Source organism: Coregonus lavaretus (assembly GCF_964263955.1).
Source record: "Coregonus lavaretus genome assembly, chromosome: 13".
Taxonomy (NCBI): domain Eukaryota; kingdom Metazoa; phylum Chordata; class Actinopteri; order Salmoniformes; family Salmonidae; genus Coregonus; species Coregonus lavaretus.
Window position 1 is genome coordinate 789,230 of NC_140000.1, and position 17,123 is coordinate 806,352.

The 17,123-nt window shown below is 44.2% G+C and overlaps 1 pseudogene across 1 annotated transcript in view; it reads right to left on the reverse strand.

The window, feature by feature from the left end:
* The window catches only part of LOC311139271 (transcription initiation factor TFIID subunit 2-like), a 36,234-nt pseudogene extending 23,381 nt beyond the window's left edge, over window positions 1-12,853 (reverse strand). The window contains exons 1-10 of the transcript XR_014615478.1: window positions 12,324-12,853; window positions 12,126-12,180; window positions 11,689-11,849; window positions 11,054-11,172; window positions 10,607-10,748; window positions 9,668-9,906; window positions 7,522-7,706; window positions 6,650-6,763; window positions 2,923-3,022; window positions 273-337 (exon numbers count right to left, since the gene is read on the reverse strand). The product of XR_014615478.1 is annotated as a transcription initiation factor TFIID subunit 2-like (transcript). The remainder of the gene's footprint in view (window positions 1-272; window positions 338-2,922; window positions 3,023-6,649; window positions 6,764-7,521; window positions 7,707-9,667; window positions 9,907-10,606; window positions 10,749-11,053; window positions 11,173-11,688; window positions 11,850-12,125; window positions 12,181-12,323) is intronic.
* Window positions 12,854-17,123: the final 4,270 nt, after the last annotated feature.

A 17,123-nucleotide genomic window follows, 5' to 3' on the forward strand; every position in this document is an offset into this window, starting at 1 on the left:
CACAGTTCTGGTCGCCTAGTGATGGACGTTAGTCCCACTTCAGAAGCATCATTCCTTTACAGACCAGTAAAATGGACGTTCAAATCTCCAGAGGTTTCGTGTCAGCATTTAAAAATCCGTAGTGTAGCCTACCCTAACAGACAAACTAACAATCATGGCGTAACCGAGGCGCTTTCAAGGGGCCACATTCCATTATATCTGAAAAGGGTCCTCGATAAAGGCTACCGGTAGCCTAATGTAATTTCATGAGGCAAAAACAAAGAGTAGGCTACCCTGTGCTCGCAAGACTGGCCCGAAGACACCTCTGTATCCTGGCGACGTCGGTGGCTAGGATATTCTACACGAAACAGACCGAAGACTGAACACACACTTGCATCATTAGCAAGGAGAAGGAGCAGGCAGGCCAACGCGAGGGAGAGAGAGGAGGGGCAGGCAGAAGCATGCTCATATGTTTTGGTAACCTGCATCTCGCAATGTATATATTATCTTTAATCCAGAGGCGGTACTGCTCCACTCCCTACATTTTTAATCCAGTGGAGGTACTGGTTCTCTCCCTACCTCTTTAATCCAGTGGCGGTACTGGTTCTCTCCCTACATCTTTAATCCAGTGGAGGTACTGGTTCTCTCCCTACATCTTTAATCCAGTGGCGGTACTGGTTCACTCCCTACCTCTTTAATCCAGTGGCGGTACTAGTCCTAGCTCTTTAATCCAGTGGAGGTACTGGTTCTCTCCCTACCTCTTTAATCCAGTGGAGGTACTGGTTCTCTCCCTACCTCTTTAATCCAGTGGAGGTACTGGTTCTCTCCCTACCTCTTTAATCCAGTGGCGGAACTAGTCCTAGCTCTTTAATCCAGTGGAGGTACTGCTCCACTCCCTACATCTTTAATCCAGTGGAGGTACTGGTTCTCTCCCTACATCTTTAATCCAGTGGAGGTACTGGTTCTCTCCCTACATCTTTAATCCAGTGGAGGTACTGGTTCTCTCCCTACATCTTTAATCCAGTGGCGGTACTGGTTCACTCCCTACCTCTTTAATCCAGTGGCGGTACTAGTCCTAGCTCTTTAATCCAGTGGAGGTACTGGTTCTCTCCCTACCTCTTTAATCCAGTGGAGGTACTGGTTCTCTCCCTACCTCTTTAATCCAGTGGAGGTACTGGTTCTCTCCCTACATCTTTAATCCAGAGGCGGTACTGCTCCACTCCCTACATCTTTAATCCAGTGGAGGTACTGGTTCTCTCCCTATATCTTTAATCCAGTGGCGGTACTGGTTCTCTCCCTACCTCTTTAATCCAGTGGCGGTCCTAGTCCTAGCTCTTTAATCCAGTGGAGGTACTGGTTCTCTCCCTACATCTTTAATCCAGTGGAGGTACTGGTTCTCTCCCTACATCTTTAATCCAGTGGCGGTACTGGTTCTCTCCCTACCTCTTTAATCCAGTGGAGGTACTGGTTCTCTCCCTACCTCTTTAATCCAGTGGCGGTACTGGTTCACTCCCTACCTCTTTAATCCAGTGGCGGTACTAGTCCTAGCTCTTTAATCCAGTGGAGGTACTGGTTCTCTCCCTACATCTTTAATCCAGTGGAGGTACTGGTTCTCTCCCTACATCTTTAATCCAGAGGCGGTACTGGTTCTCTCCCTACATCTTTAATCCAGTGGCGGTACTGGTTCTCTCCCTACCTCTTTAATCCAGTGGCGGTACTGGTTCTCTCCCTACCTCTTTAATCCAGTGGAGGTACTGGTTCTCTCCCTACATCTTTAATCCAGAGGCGGTACTGCTCCACTCCCTACATCTTTAATCCAGTGGAGGTACTGGTTCTCCCCCTACATCTTTAATCCAGTGGAGGTACTGGTTCTCCCCCTACATCTTTAATCCAGTGGAGGTACTGGTTCTCTCCCTACATCTTTAATCCAGAGGCGGTACTGCTCCACTCCCTACATCTTTAATCCAGTGGAGGTACTGGTTCTCCCCATACATCTTTAATCCAGTGGAGGTACTGGTTCTCTACCTACATATTTAATCCAGTGGAGGTACTCAGTGGAGGTACTGGTTCTCTCCCTACCTCTTTAATCCAGAGGCGGTACTGGTTCTCTCCCTACATCTTTAATCCAGTGGAGGTACTGGTTCTCTCCCTACATCTTTAATCCAGAGGCGGTACTGGTTCTCTCCCTACATCTTTAATCCAGTGGAGGTACTGCTCCACTCCCTACATCTTTAATCCAGTGGAGGTACTGGTTCTCCCCCTACATCTTTAATCCAGTGGAGGTACTGGTTCTCTCCCTACCTCTTTAATCCAGTGGAGGTACTGGTTCTCTCCCTACATCTTTAATCCAGTGGAGGTACTCAGTGGAGGTACTGCTCCACTCCCTACATCTTTAATCCAGTGGAGGTACTGGTTCTCCCCCTACATCTTTAATCCAGTGGAGGTACTGGTTCTCTCCCTACCTCTTTAATCCAGTGGAGGTACTGGTTCTCTCCCTACCTCTTTAATCCAGTGGAGGTACTGGTTCTCTCCCTACCTCTTTAATCCAGTGGAGGTACTGGTTCTCTCCCTACCTCTTTAATCCAGTGGAGGTACTGGTTCTCTCCCTACCTCTTTAATCCAGTGGCGGTACTGGTTCTCTCCCTACATCTTTAATCCAGTGGCGGTACTGGTTCTCTCCCTACCTCTTTAATCCAGTGGCGGTACTGGTTCTCTCCCTACATCTTTAATCCAGTGGCGGTACTGGTTCTCTCCCTACCTCTTTAATCCAGTGGCGGTACTGGTTCTCTCCCTACATCTTTAAACCAGTGGCGGTACTGGTTCTCTCCCTACCTCTTTAATCCAGTGGCGGTACTGGTTCTCTCCCTACCTCTTTAATCCAGTGGCGGTACTGGTTCTCTCCCTACCTCTTTAATCCAGTGGCGGTACTGGTTCACTCCATACCTCTTTGATCCAGTGGCGGTACTGGTTCACTCCAAAGGTCTTCTTCAGGTACAGACCATAGATGTAGCCAGAGATCCCCTTCAGCACCCACTCATCAGCCCTACAGAACACAGAAAAGACATGCAACAGGTAAGGAAACCTACCAGACAACAGGTGAGGCAACCAGCCAGACAGCAGGTGAGGCAACCAGCCAGGCAACAGGTAAGGCAACCAGCCAGGCAACAGGTAAGGCAACCAGCCAGGCAACAGGTAAGGCAACCAGACAGACAACAGGTAAGGCAACCAGCCAGGCAACAAGTAAGGCAACCAGCCAGGCAACAGGTAAGGCAACCAGCCAGGCAACATAAGGAAATTAGACAAGGAACATGGCAGCGGAAGGATGTGATAACTTAGTAAGAAAAGTAGGTGAGAAAAAAGTAGTGCACTAAACCATGTTTGACAAGTTTGTAAGCGGATCTTGTATAGGACATAACAACCGTTTGTGAGCTGATCTTGTATAGGACATAACAACAGTTTGTGAGCTGATCTTGTATAGGACATAACAACAGTTTGTGAGCTGATCTTGTAGAGGACATGACAACAGTTTGTAAGCTGATCTTGTACAGGACATGACAACAGTTTGTAAGCTGATCTTGTACAGGACATAACAACAGTTTGTAAGCTGATCTTGTACAGGACATAACAACAGTTTGTAAGCTGATCTTGTACAGGACATAACAACCGTTTGTGAGCTGATCTTGTACAGGACATAACAGTTTGTAAGCTGATCTTGTACAGGACATAACAACAGTTTGTAAGCTGATCTTGTACAGGACATAACAACAGTTTGTAAGCTGATCTTGTACAGGACATAACAACAGTTTGTAAGCTGATCTTGTACAGGACATAACAGTTTGTAAGCTGATCTTGTACAGGACATAACAACAGTTTGTAAGCTGATCTTGTACAGGACATAACAACAGTTTGTAAGCTGATCTTGTACAGGACACAACAACAGTTTGTAAGCTGATCTTGTACAGGACATAACAGTTTGTGAGCTGATCTTGTACAGGACATAACAACAGTTTGTAAGCTGATCTTGTAGAGGACACAACAACAGTTTGTAAGCGGATCTTGTACAGGACATAACAACAGTTTGTAAGCTGATCTTGTACAGGACATAACAGTTTGTAAGCTGATCTTGTACAGGACACAACAACAGTTTGTAAGCTGATCTTGTACAGGACATAACAGTTTGTAAGCTGATCTTGTACAGGACATAACAGTTTGTAAGCTGATCTTGTACAGGACATAACAGTTTGTAAGCTGATCTTGTACAGGACATAACAGTTTGTAAGCTGATCTTGTACAGGACATAACAGTTTGTAAGCTGATCTTGTACAGGACACAACAACAGTTTGTAAGCTGATCTTGTACAGGACACAACAACAGTTTGTAAGCTGATCTTGTACAGGACACAACAACAGTTTGTAAGCTGATCTTGTACAGGACATAACAGTTTGTAAGCTGATCTTGTACAGGACATAACAGTTTGTAAGCTGATCTTGTACAGGACACAACAACAGTTTGTAAGCTGATCTTGTAGAGGACATAACAACAGTTTGTAAGCTGATCTTGTACAGGACATAACAACAGTTTGTAAGCTGATCTTGTACAGGACATAACAACAGTTTGTAAGCTGATCTTGTACAGGACATAACAGTTTGTAAGCTGATCTTGTACAGGACATAACAACAGTTTGTAAGCTGATCTTGTACAGGACATAACAGTTTGTAAGCTGATCTTGTACAGGACATAACAACAGTTTGTAAGCTGATCTTGTACAGGACATAACAACAGTTTGTAAGCTGATCTTGTACAGGACATAACAACAGTTTGTAAGCTGATCTTGTACAGGACATAACAGTTTGTAAGCTGATCTTGTACAGGACATAACAACAGTTTGTAAGCTGATCTTGTACAGGACATAACAACAGTTTGTAAGCTGATCTTGTACAGGACATAACAGTTTGTAAGCTGATCTTGTACAGGACACAACAACAGTTTGTAAGCTGATCTTGTACAGGACACAACAACAGTTTGTAAGCTGATCTTGTACAGGACATAACAACAGTTTGTAAGCTGATCTTGTACAGGACATAACAGTTTGTAAGCTGATCTTGTACAGGACATAACAGTTTGTAAGCTGATCTTGTACAGGACATAACAACAGTTTGTAAGCTGATCTTGTACAGGACATAACAACAGTTTGTAAGCTGATCTTGTACAGGACATAACAACAGTTTGTAAGCTAATCTTGTACAGGACATAACAGTTTGTGAGCTAATCTTGTAGAGGACATAACAGTTTGTAAGAAAAGCAGAACAGGCATGTTGGCAGAACAACCGAATGTAATGACGTAATTTTAATCAGTTTGGCACACGTTTACTAACTTACCTTTTATTGCACATAAAAAAAAGAGAAACAATACTTTATTCAACCTAGGTGGTTTTTAATTCTGAGAGTAATTTAATGAATACTGGCCGTAGCTTCATGAAGTGACCCAACTCAGAGATGAAATCATGTGTAAAGCTGTAACACACAGAAAGTGCTAAAACCTCCACAAGCTGAACATGAGCTCAGTTTCATAAAACAAGCTGACTTCAATTACAGGCTTGAACAGAAATTAAACCACACGATTAATTGCAAGCAGGTGACGGGGTGACGGGGTCTTCATATCAAAAGATACATTGATTTGTTTGATTTCTCTGTGCTCTTTTACACAACTGTGGCTTTTATACAAGTCAAATAAATAAGAGTAAGTCAAGCTTCCACATCTGACTTAGTTTTAAAACACTTAATAAGACAGGGGAGTCCATTGTTTGCAGTGATCCTTTGAAGCCGTCGTGAAACCTCAGCCTCCACAACTGACAACAGCCGCACTATTGCCAAGGGCCCCACACACACACACACAGACAGACACACACACAGGCACACACACACAGGCACACACACACAGGCACACACACACACACACACACACCTTGGCTGTAGACACGTTGCCAAACACTAATGCACAGATTCATCATGCTGAGACTCTTTCAGCTAGGCCAAAGCTTTGCTCAATTTCTGCCTGGTAATAAATATGATGACAAAATATAAATGTCAATAATCTCTCTGTACTAGACTTGGAACCCACAGTTACCACTCTGTTCTTATGAAACAACAGATCAAAATACCATCGACAAGCTCCAAACCACCGACAACATCCAAACCACTGACAATCTCTAAACCACTGACAACCTCCAAGGTTGAACCAGGAGTGATTTTCACGTTTGACGTCTGTGGGTGAATGTGTGTGTGTGTGTGTGTGTGTGTGTGAATGTGTGTGTGTGTGTGTGTGTGTGTGTGTGAATGTGTGTGTGTGTGTGTGTGAATGTGTGAGTGTGTGTGTGTGAATGTGTGTGAATGTGTGTGTGTGTGTGTGTGTGTGTGTGTGTGTGTGTGTGTGTGTGTGTGTGTGTGTGTGAGTGTGTGTGTGTGAGTGTGTGAGTGTGTGAGTGTGTGAATGTGTGAATGTGTGTGAGTGTGAGTGTGAGGTGTGTGTGTGTGTGTGTGTGTGTGTGAATGTGTGTGTGTGTGTGAATGTGTGTGTGTAAATGTGTGTGTGTAAATGTGTGTGTGGTCTCTGTAGACCTCTCCACCACTCCACTATATTCTGTTTGGTATTACTCAGTGCGCTGCTCACCATGACATCCTGGAGATGAAGCAGCCAAAGAACTGCTGTGCCAGGGCCTGAGCTAAACACCGTCTGGTCAGGGGGGTCTGGTCTATGATCATGGCACTGTGGAGCAGATTAGTACTGAGGAGAGAGAGGAAGAGAGAGAATGGGCGGAGAGAGGGGAGAGAGAGAGGGGAGAGAGAGCGGGGAGAGTAAAGAGAGAGAGAGGGGAGAGAGAGGGGGGAGTAAAGAGAGAGAGAGGGGAGAGAGAGGGGGGAGAGAGAGAGGGGGGAGAGAGAGCAGAGAGAGGGGGGAGTAAAGAGAGAGAGAGGAGAGAGAGGGGACAGAGAGAGGGGAGAGAGAGCGGGGAGAGTAAAGAGAGAGAGGGGAGAGAGAGGGGGGAGTAAAGAGAGAGAGAGAGGGGAGAGTAAAGAGAGAGAGGGGAGTAAAGAGAGAGAGGGGAGAGAGGAGAGCGAGGGGAGAGAGAGGGGGGAGAGAGAGGGGAGAGAGAGAGGGGAGAGTAAGAGAGAGTGAGAGGTAAGGGAGAGAGGTAAAGTTTGACTTGTGCCAAAACAAGTCAGCATTATGAAAACTGTAAGAGAGAAATGAATGGATGAGGAGAGCTGTTCTTTGTCTCCGAGGGAAACTGGAAAAGCTCCTGAGATGCATGTCTTATCTAAACAGCATCAATGTTGACGTAATAAATCTGAATTTAATTGACCTACCAATTGAGCTATTTTCCATGACAAACGTATGGAAAATGGAAATGTTAAAACAAACAGCAAGAAGTTTCCACAATACAATGTGATATTTAAATGTTGTGAAACATTGTTCTCAACTAAATTGTGCAAAGCCACAAAATAACGGTATTAGGACTAGACAAGCCAGACAGTAGCCACCTGAAGATGCTCATAGAAGCGTACGAAGACACCTGGACGTAGGCCTCGTCCACAAACACAGTCTTGAAGCAGGAGTAGGGGTATCGACAGGTCAGGATCTCCTCGTAGAACTCAAAGATCTCATGCAGGTACGACATGGAGTGTTTCAACAGGGGCAGGAGCTGGGGCAAACAGAAGTGGGTCACCTGGGAAAATAAAAATACAACTAAATGTAAAGTGTCAGTACAGCAACCGTACAGTAGTTCCCTCTGGGAAAAATACAATTATTCTGTTGTACTCTATTCTATCAAAAGTATATTTGAAGAAGATGGTTCTTCGACAATATGTCAACATAGCACACTGGGTTCTTGAGACTGATTCACACATCCTTGAAGCTGCTTCAACATCCAGAGAGCACAATAACAGTCATTCTCCACCTAGTGGTCGTAGGTGGAAAGGAAACCTGCTTAAAATATACACAGAGTGGACAAACCATTAGGGACACCTGCTCTTTCCATGACAGACTGACCAGGTGAATCCAGGTGAAAGCTATGATCCCTTATTGATGTCACTTGTTCAATCCACTTCAATCAGTGTATATGAAGGGGAGGAGACAGGTTAAAAAATGATTTTTAAGCCTTGAGACAACTGTATGTGCCATTCAGAGGGTGAATGGGCCAGACAAAAGATAAAAGGCAATGGAATGTACCAATATTTACATATAGTTGCATATTTTCATAAGCTTGGGTCCCAGGAAAACACTGAATTTCTAATTTGGGTCCCAGGCTGAATAAGTTTAACAACCCCTACCCTATGGGCTTCTACTAAATACATTCTCCTTACAGAGCACACTACCCTATGGGCTTCTACTAAATACATTCTCCTTTCAGAACACACTACTCTATGGGCTTCTACTAAATACATTCTCCTTTCAGAGCACACTACTCTATGGGCTTCTACTAAATACATTCTCCTTACAGAGCACACTACTCTATGGGCTTCTACTAAATACATTCTCCTTACAGAGCACACTACTCTATGGGCTTCTACTAAATACATTCTCCTTACAGAACACACTACTCTATGGGCTTCTACTAAATACATTCTCCTTTCAGAGCACACTACTCTATGGGCTTCTACTAAATACATTCTCCTTTCAGAGCACACTACTCTATAGGCTTCTACTAAATACATTCTCCTTACAGAACACACTACCCTATGGGCTTTTACTAAATACATTCTCCTTACAGAGCACACTACTCTATGGGCTTCTACTAAATACATTCTCCTTACAGAGCACACTACTCTATGGGCTTCTACTAAATACATTCTCCTTACAGAGCACACTACTCTATGGGCTTCTACTAAATACATTCTCCTTACAGAGCACACTACTCTATGGGCTTCTACTAAATACATTCTCCTTACAGAGCACACTACTCTATGGGCTTCTAATAAATACATTCTCCTTACAGAGCACACTACTCTAATGGGCTTCTACTAAATACATTCTCCTTAACAGAGCACACTGCTCTATGGGCTTCTACTAAATACATTCTCCTTTCAGAACACACTACTCTATGGGCTTCTACTAAATACATTCTCCTTTCAGACACACTACTCTATGGCTTCTACTAATACATTCTCCTTTCAGAGCAACACTGCTCTATGGCTTCTACTAAATACAGGTCTCCTTACAGAGCACACTGCTCTATGGCTTCTACTAAATACATTCTCCTTACAGAGCACACTACTCTATTGGCTTCTACTAAATACATTCTCCTTTCAGAACACACTACTCTATGGGCTTCTACTAAATACATTCTCCTTCTCAGAACACACTACTCTATGGGCTTCTACTAAATACATTCTCCTTACAGAGCACACTACTCTAGTGGGCTTCTACTAAATACATTCTCCGTTCAGAGCACACTACTCTATGGGCTTTCTACTAAATACATTCTCCTTTCAGAGCACACTACTCTATTGGGCTTCTACTAAATACATTCTCCTTTCAGAGCACACTACTCTATGGGCTTCTACTAAATACATTATCCTTTCAGAACACACTACTCTATGGGCTTCTACTAAATACATTATCCTTTCAGAAACACGTTGTGATTGGTAATGCTGGATTTCTATGCAATGCTTTTTCCACACACAGTACCTCATGCATGTAGGGGGTCAACCAGGATCTCAAAGGGGGCCGACAGACAGTGAGATGTTGGGGGCCGCGGTGGGGATAGGAAGAGGACGTAGTGGAAGGTCTTCTTCCTCATGTCGTGGGTGTAGACAGTCTCTACCAAGTCCCCACAGGACACAGCCACCATAGAGAGCATCCACTGTGAACTCCAGCTTTCCATGGTGCACAGCTCAGAGTACGAGTCCACACAGGGGAACCAGAACCTGGTGAGAGGAAGACAGGTGGACAACAGGTGTAGGGAGTCAAGTAGCAAGGAGGGATGAGGCTTGTGACAACATATCTGATCGTATTATATGAAAGTGAATGAGAGGGAATGAAAGCAGGAGAGAGAGAGAAAGAGAGAGAGGATGAGAGCAGGAGAGAGAGACAGAGAAGATAGAGAAGAGAGAGAGAGAAGAGAGAGAGAGAGAGAGAGAGAGAGGAGAGAGAGAGAGAGAGAGAGAGAAGAGAGAGAGACAGAGAGAGAGAGAGAGAGAGAGAAGGAGAGAGAGAGAGAGAGAGAGAGAGAGTAGAGAGAGAGAGAGAGAGAGAGAGGAGAGAGAGAGAGAGAGAGGAGTGGAGAGAGAGAGGAGTGGAGAGAGAGAGAGAGAGCAGGAGAGAGAGAGAGAGAGAGAGAGAGAAGAGAGAGAGAGGAGAGAGAGAAGAGAGAGAGAGAGAGGAGTGGAGAGAGAGAGGAGTGGAGAGAGAGAAGGAGAGAGAGAGAAGAGAGAGAGAAGAGAGAGAGGAGAGAGAGAGAGAGAGAGAGAGAGAGAGAGAGAGAGAGAGAGAGAGAGAGAGAGAGAGAAGAGAGAGAGAGAGAGAGAGAGAGAGAGAGGAGAGAGCAGGAGAGAGAGACTAGGCCAGCCTAGACAGCACAGCGAATAAAAGCCTCAATATGACATCCATCAATGTCTCCCTCCTCACCTTGTGGAGTTCTGGTATCCGAAGGAGAAGACGTGTGCTCCTCTCTCAGCCATGCTCCCCTCTACGTCAGGCACCACAAAGTGAAGGCCTCCTTTAGGCTGGTCTAGAGAGAACTCTATGTACACTTTCAGCACATTCATCTCTGGAGACAAGAAACAGAAACAGTCAATTATTAGAGGGCAGTAAGTTAAATTGTACACAAACAATACTTTTAAGCTTCCGATGCTATGCATTAAGGTAAGAGCATTGCAGAACATTAGCCTGGTCCAGGTGTGTTTGTGCCATATAAACAGATCTGGGATCAGAATATGCCTTTATATTCAAACTACAGACCCAAGAACCACTGTCAGATGAAACAGAGGTCAGTCATTCACCGAAGGTCATAATGTAGATGAACCCCAATTTAGAGACAACATTTCACTTGAACAAGATGAAGTTCTGTATTACCGTCTCCTTGCTTCCACAGCTCAGAGGGCACTTTGATGACCAGCTCCCCGTGTCCTGCGTCTGGGTCCACAGCACTGACTGCTGCTGTGTAGGCACTGGAGAAATAGTTCAGGTTCCTCCTGCAAGGGACAGGGCAGAGAGAGGAAGAGGTGAAAAGTTACTGCAAGTAGCTGTGTAATACAGGGGTGAATCTCAAGTCTTCTCCTTGATTCCTCCTGTAGCTGTGTAATACAGGGGTGAATCTCAAGTCTTCTCCTTGATTCCTCCTGTAGCTGTGTAATACAGGGGTGAATCTCAAGTCTTCTCCTTGATTCCTCCTGTAGCTGTGTAATACAGGGGTGAATCTCAAGTCTTCTCCTTGATTCCTCCTGTCCTCTTCCCTCGACTTTACATACATTTAGGTAATTTAGCAGACACTCTTATCCAGAGCATCTATCTTACTGTGCATTCAACTAAGGTAGATAAAACAACCACATATCTTAAGTCATTGCTTCTTCTGAAAACATCAGAAAGAAGCAAGGAGAGCATTGGAGGATAAGATGTACTGCTGTTTTCTGTTTCCTTCACGGTGAGTTATGACCTCCCAAGTTCAACACATGAATACTAGACCATGTGTGTATGAGGACAACACTTACTGCTTGGACTCATGGTGGCAGACCTCTAGAGTAGGGTCATTGTAAATGAATGGTGCTTCTAGGTCGTTGACTCTGACTCTGTAGATCCTGCACTGCTTGCTGTTGAGCTTGATCCGGTTCAGGTTGACCACAGTTGGAAAGATGGTCAGCTCCACATAGCCCTGTCAAATAGAGGGGTGTGTCAGTTGACAAGGATGAGAAACTAGACTGTGGTTCTACATGGCCAATTTGTTTTCAATGTCTCTTAGTAGAAATATGTTTGGTTCTTAGACATTCGCCTAGGTTCTACAGATACAACCGGGATTTAGCCTACTGCTAGGTTCTACAGATACAACAACCGAGATGTAACCAAAGTGATGGTGATGAGAAACAGCATTTTATTGCGGTACTTGCGGGGGAACTATAGTTATTGAGTATATTTACTACGATATACTTACAATCACAGACTTTCTTTGGAAGTTGATGTTGTTGATGCAGACAACCTGGTGAGTCGTGTAGGAATAAAACATGACATATAACAGGTTAACACATTGAGATATAACTTAGCTACAGTATTATATAATGTGCCAAGTAATAACTTACGGACAAACGTGTGTGCACAGCTAACTAAGCCAAAGGTAATAGAAAATACTTATAATTTAAAAGGCCGCGGGCTCTCAAATCCCTTGTCCTTCTTCCTGTTCATCTTGATTTCATGCATTGATACGGTATTTGAATTTGATCATGTTCGTGAACTACAGGTTTGACGCGATGGTCGTGTGGATTGGAAAGTTCTTCCTGTATCCACAAAAAAAGCACCAGTGATGCTCGAGCGTTTCCACGCATTAAATGTTGCAAGACGAGTGTAATAATTTAAGTGACTATCTTGCTAGCTATATTTCCAGTCCTAATAAATCCCAAGGCAATGAGTTCCTGCGCATTGAATGTGACGATTTAGCTAGCTAGTCAGTTGGCTAGTGCTAACGTTAGCTAGATAACAGCTAACGCAACACTTCCAGCCATTCTTCCCCACCGGCTGTCTGTGCAATGCTATCAGTGTCTCATACGCTTTTTCCAGACATGCACGCCACCAAAGACTAACTTTCAGCCTTGCAATAATCAATTCGGCTTCAAATGAGCAATTTTGTCAATGTTGAGCTCCAAAAACATTAAATTACATCCTCTCCGTCCGATTGCTCAAAGTAATTATTCTTCGTCTTCTGCTTCTTCTTCTTCTTCTTCTGTGGTTTTTAAATGGCGGTTGACAACCAAAAGGTGCATTACCGCCACCAACTGGACTGGAGTGTAAATCCACTACTACACTTTACTGATCGAAGTGTTGTGATCGTTGAGCGGTCGTCACTAGTTACCAAATCCACAACATCGTAATCCCCGTCCATTTCGACAATTTACCTTCTTAAAATTTGATTTTAAACCCAACCCTAACCTAAACCACACTGCTAACCTTATACCTAACCCTAACCTTAAATTAAGACCAAACATAAAAGGTTTTTAACGATATAGCCGTTTTACACTTTGTGGATGTACTATCTAGTGGAAACCGGTTGTGATTCGGTCCGTGCTATCTGGGGTCCTTCCGACTCCCTACCCCATTGAACTTGACATTTAAAATGGTTAAGGTAAGGGTTTTTGACTTATTTAACATTAAATAGATGTGGGAATGGATGGCAAAATGGGCTTTTGGATGTCACATCCATGCCTGTGCTTAACATAAATGTAGTCTTGGACCGCGAATATGGAAGTCCAATTTCAAAGTGTACATGCTGTTTTTGCCTCTAGGGGGCGCTCCTCCAGCATATAGTAAGTGTAGGGATGGATTTAGTAAGGGTCCAATGCCATATCTAATCTCTGATTGGCCGATACGTCTGGGGGGAGGGGGGGGGGCGTGTCTGCGCGCGTGTCCTATGCAGTTTCTGGAACTAGTAAGGGCCAAGATCCAAGTCTAATTACATTTACATTTTAGTCATTTAGCAGACGCTCTTATCCAGAGCGACTAACAGTTAGTGAGTGCATACATTATTTTTTATTGCTTTATTTTTTTTATACTAGCCCCCCGTGGGAATCAAACCCACAACCCTGGCGTTGCAAACGCCATGCTCTACCAACTGAGCTACATCCCTGCCCGCCATTCCCTCCCCTACCCTGGGCCAATTGTGCGCCGCCCCATGGGTCTCCCGGTCGCAGTCGGCTACGACAGAGCCTGGATTCGAACCAGGATCTCTAGTGGCACAGCTATGCAGTGCCTTAGACCACTGCGCCACTCGGGAGTCTAATCTAATCTTTCATTGCTCTGATTGGCAGAGGAGTCATGGGGCGTGTCGGGGGCGTGTTCTATGCAGTTTATGGACTTTATAAGTGGCAATGGCCATCTCTAATACATACTGAACAAAAATATAAACACAACCTGTAAAGTGTTGGTCCAATGTTTCATGACATAAAAGATCCCAGAAAAGTTCCATACGCACAAAAACGTATTTCTCTCAAATTTGGTGCACAAATTTGTTTACATCCCTGTTAGTGAGCATTTCTCATTTGCCAAGATAATTACATTTACATTTTAGTCATTTAGCAGACGCTCTTATCCAGAGCGACTTACAGTTAGTGAATACATCTTTTTTTTTATACTGGCCCCCCGTGGGAATCGAACCCGCAACCCTGGCGTTGCAAACGCCATGCTCTATCAACTGAGCTACATCCCTGCCGGCCATTCCCTCCCCTACCCTGGACGACGCTGGGCCAATTGTGCGCCGCCCATGAGTCTCCCGGTCGCGGCCTGCTGCGACAGAGCCTGGATTCGAACCAGGATCTCTAGTGGCACAGTTAGCACTGCGATGCAGTGCCTTAGACCACTGCGCCACTCAGGCCTGACACCTGACAGGTGTGGCATATCAAGAAGCTGATTAAACAGCGTGATCATTACACAGGTGCACCTTGTGCTGGGGACAATAATAGGTCACTCTAAAATGTGCAGTTTTGTCACACAACACAATGCCACAGATGTCTCAAGTTCTGAGGGAGCGTGCAATTGGCATGCTGACTGCAGGAATGTCCACCAGAGCTGTTGCCAGAGAACTGAATATTAATTTCACTACCATGTCGTTTAAGAGAATTTGGCAGTACGTCCAACCGGCCTCACAACCGCAGACCACGTGTAACCAGGCCAGCCCAGGACTTCCACATCTGGCTTCTTCACCTGCGTGGTCGTCTGAGGGGGTGGGTTGCTTAGGAGTATTTCTGTCTGTAATAAAGCCCATTCTGATTGGGCCTTGCTCCACAGTGGGTAGGACTATGCCCTCCCAGGCCCACCCATGAAATCCATAGATTAGGGCCTAATATATTTAAATTGACTGATTTCCTTCTATGAACTGTAACTCAGTAAAATATTTGAAATTGTTGCATGTTGCCTTTATATTTCTGTTCAGTATAATTTGTCAGAATGAACTGGCTTAGATTAATAAAGAGGCCTACAATAATAGGCGCCATTGTGTCCTGGACTTCCTGACGGGCCGCCCCCAGGTGGTGAAGGTAGGAAACAACATCTCCACTTCGCTGATCCTCAAAACTGGGGCCCCACAAGGGTTTGTGCTCAGCCCCCTCCTGTACTCCCTGTTCACCCATCACCCATGAACCATGAGAGCATTCTGTCGGGCTGTATCACCACCTGGTATGGAAACTGCACCGCCCACAACCGCAGGGCTCTCCAGAGGGTGGTGCGGTCTGCACAACGCATCACCGGGGGCAAACTACCTGCCCTCCAGGACACCTACAGCACCCGATGTCACAGGAAGGCCAAAAAGATAATCAAGGACATCAACCACCCGAGCCATGGCCTGTTCACCCCGCTATCATCCAGAAGACGAGTTCAGTACAGGTGCATCAAAGCTGGGACAGAGAGACTGAAAAACAGCTTCTATCTCAAGGCCATCAGACTGTTAAACAGACATCACCAGCACAGAGAGGCTGCTGCCTTCATACAGACTTGAAAATCACTGGTCATTTTAATAAATGGAACACTAGTCACTTTAATAATGTTTACATATCTTGCATTACCGATCTCATATGTACAGTTGAAGTCGGAAGTTTACATACACTTAGATTGGAGTCATTAAAACTAGTTTTTCAACCACTCCACAAATGTCTTGTTAACTAACTATAGTAGGTCAGTTAGGACACAAGTCATGCACAAAGTAGATTTGCACACACTGTATATATATTTTCTGTTGTATTTTTGACTTTATGTTTTGTTTTACCCCATATGTAACTCTGTGTTGTTGTTTTTATCGCACTGCTTTGTTTTATCTTGGCCAGGTCGCAGTTGTAAATGAGAACTTGTTCTCAACTGGCTTACCTGGTTAAATAAAGGGGGAAAAAATAAATAATAATAACATATATCATTTTTTTATATTTTAAAATAAGAAAAATATATAAAAAAAAATTGTTTACAGGCAGATTATTTAACTTATAATTCACTGTATCACAATTCCAGTGGGTCAGAAGTTTACATACACTAAGTTGACTGTGACTTTAAACAGCTTGGAAAATTCCAGAAAATTATGTAATGGCTTTAGAAGATTCTGATAGGATAATTGACATCATTTGAGTCAATTGGAGGTGTACCTGTGGATGTATTTCAAGGCCTACCTTCAAACTCAGTGCCTCTTTGCTTGACATCATGGTAAAATCAAAAGAAATCAGCCAAGACCTCAGAAAGAAAATTGTAGACCTCCACAAGTCTGGTTCATCCTTGGGAGCAATTTCCAAACGCCTGAAGGTACCATGTTCATCTGTACAAACAATAGTACGCAAGTATAAACACCATGGGACCACGCAGCTGTCATACCGCTCAGGAAGGAGACGCGTTCTGTCTCCTAGAGATTAACATACTTTGGTGCGAGAAGTGCAAATCAATCCCAGAACAACAGCAAAGGACCTCCAGATGCTGGAGGAAACAGGTACAAAAGTATCTATATAAACAGTAAAACAAGTCCTATATCGACATAACCTGAAAGGCCGCTCAGCAAGGAAGAAGCCACTGCTCCAAAACCACCATAAAAAAGCCAGACTACGGTTTGCAACTGCAAATGAGGACAAAGATCGTACTTTTTGGAGAAATGTCCTCTGGTCTGATGAAACAAAAATAGAACTGTTTGGCCATAATGACCATTGTTGTGTTTGGAGGAAAAAGGGTGATGCTTGCAAGCTGAAGAACACCATCCCAACCATGAAGCACAGGGGTGGCAGCATCATGCTGTGGGGGTGCTTTGCTGCAGGAGGGACCGGTGCACTTGACAAAATAGATGGCATCATGAGGAAGGAAAATTATGTGGATATCTTGAAGCAACATCTCAAAACATCAGTCAGAAAGTTAAAGCTTGGTCGCAAATGGGTCTTCCAAATGGACAATGACCCCAAGCATACTTCCAAAGTTGTGGCAA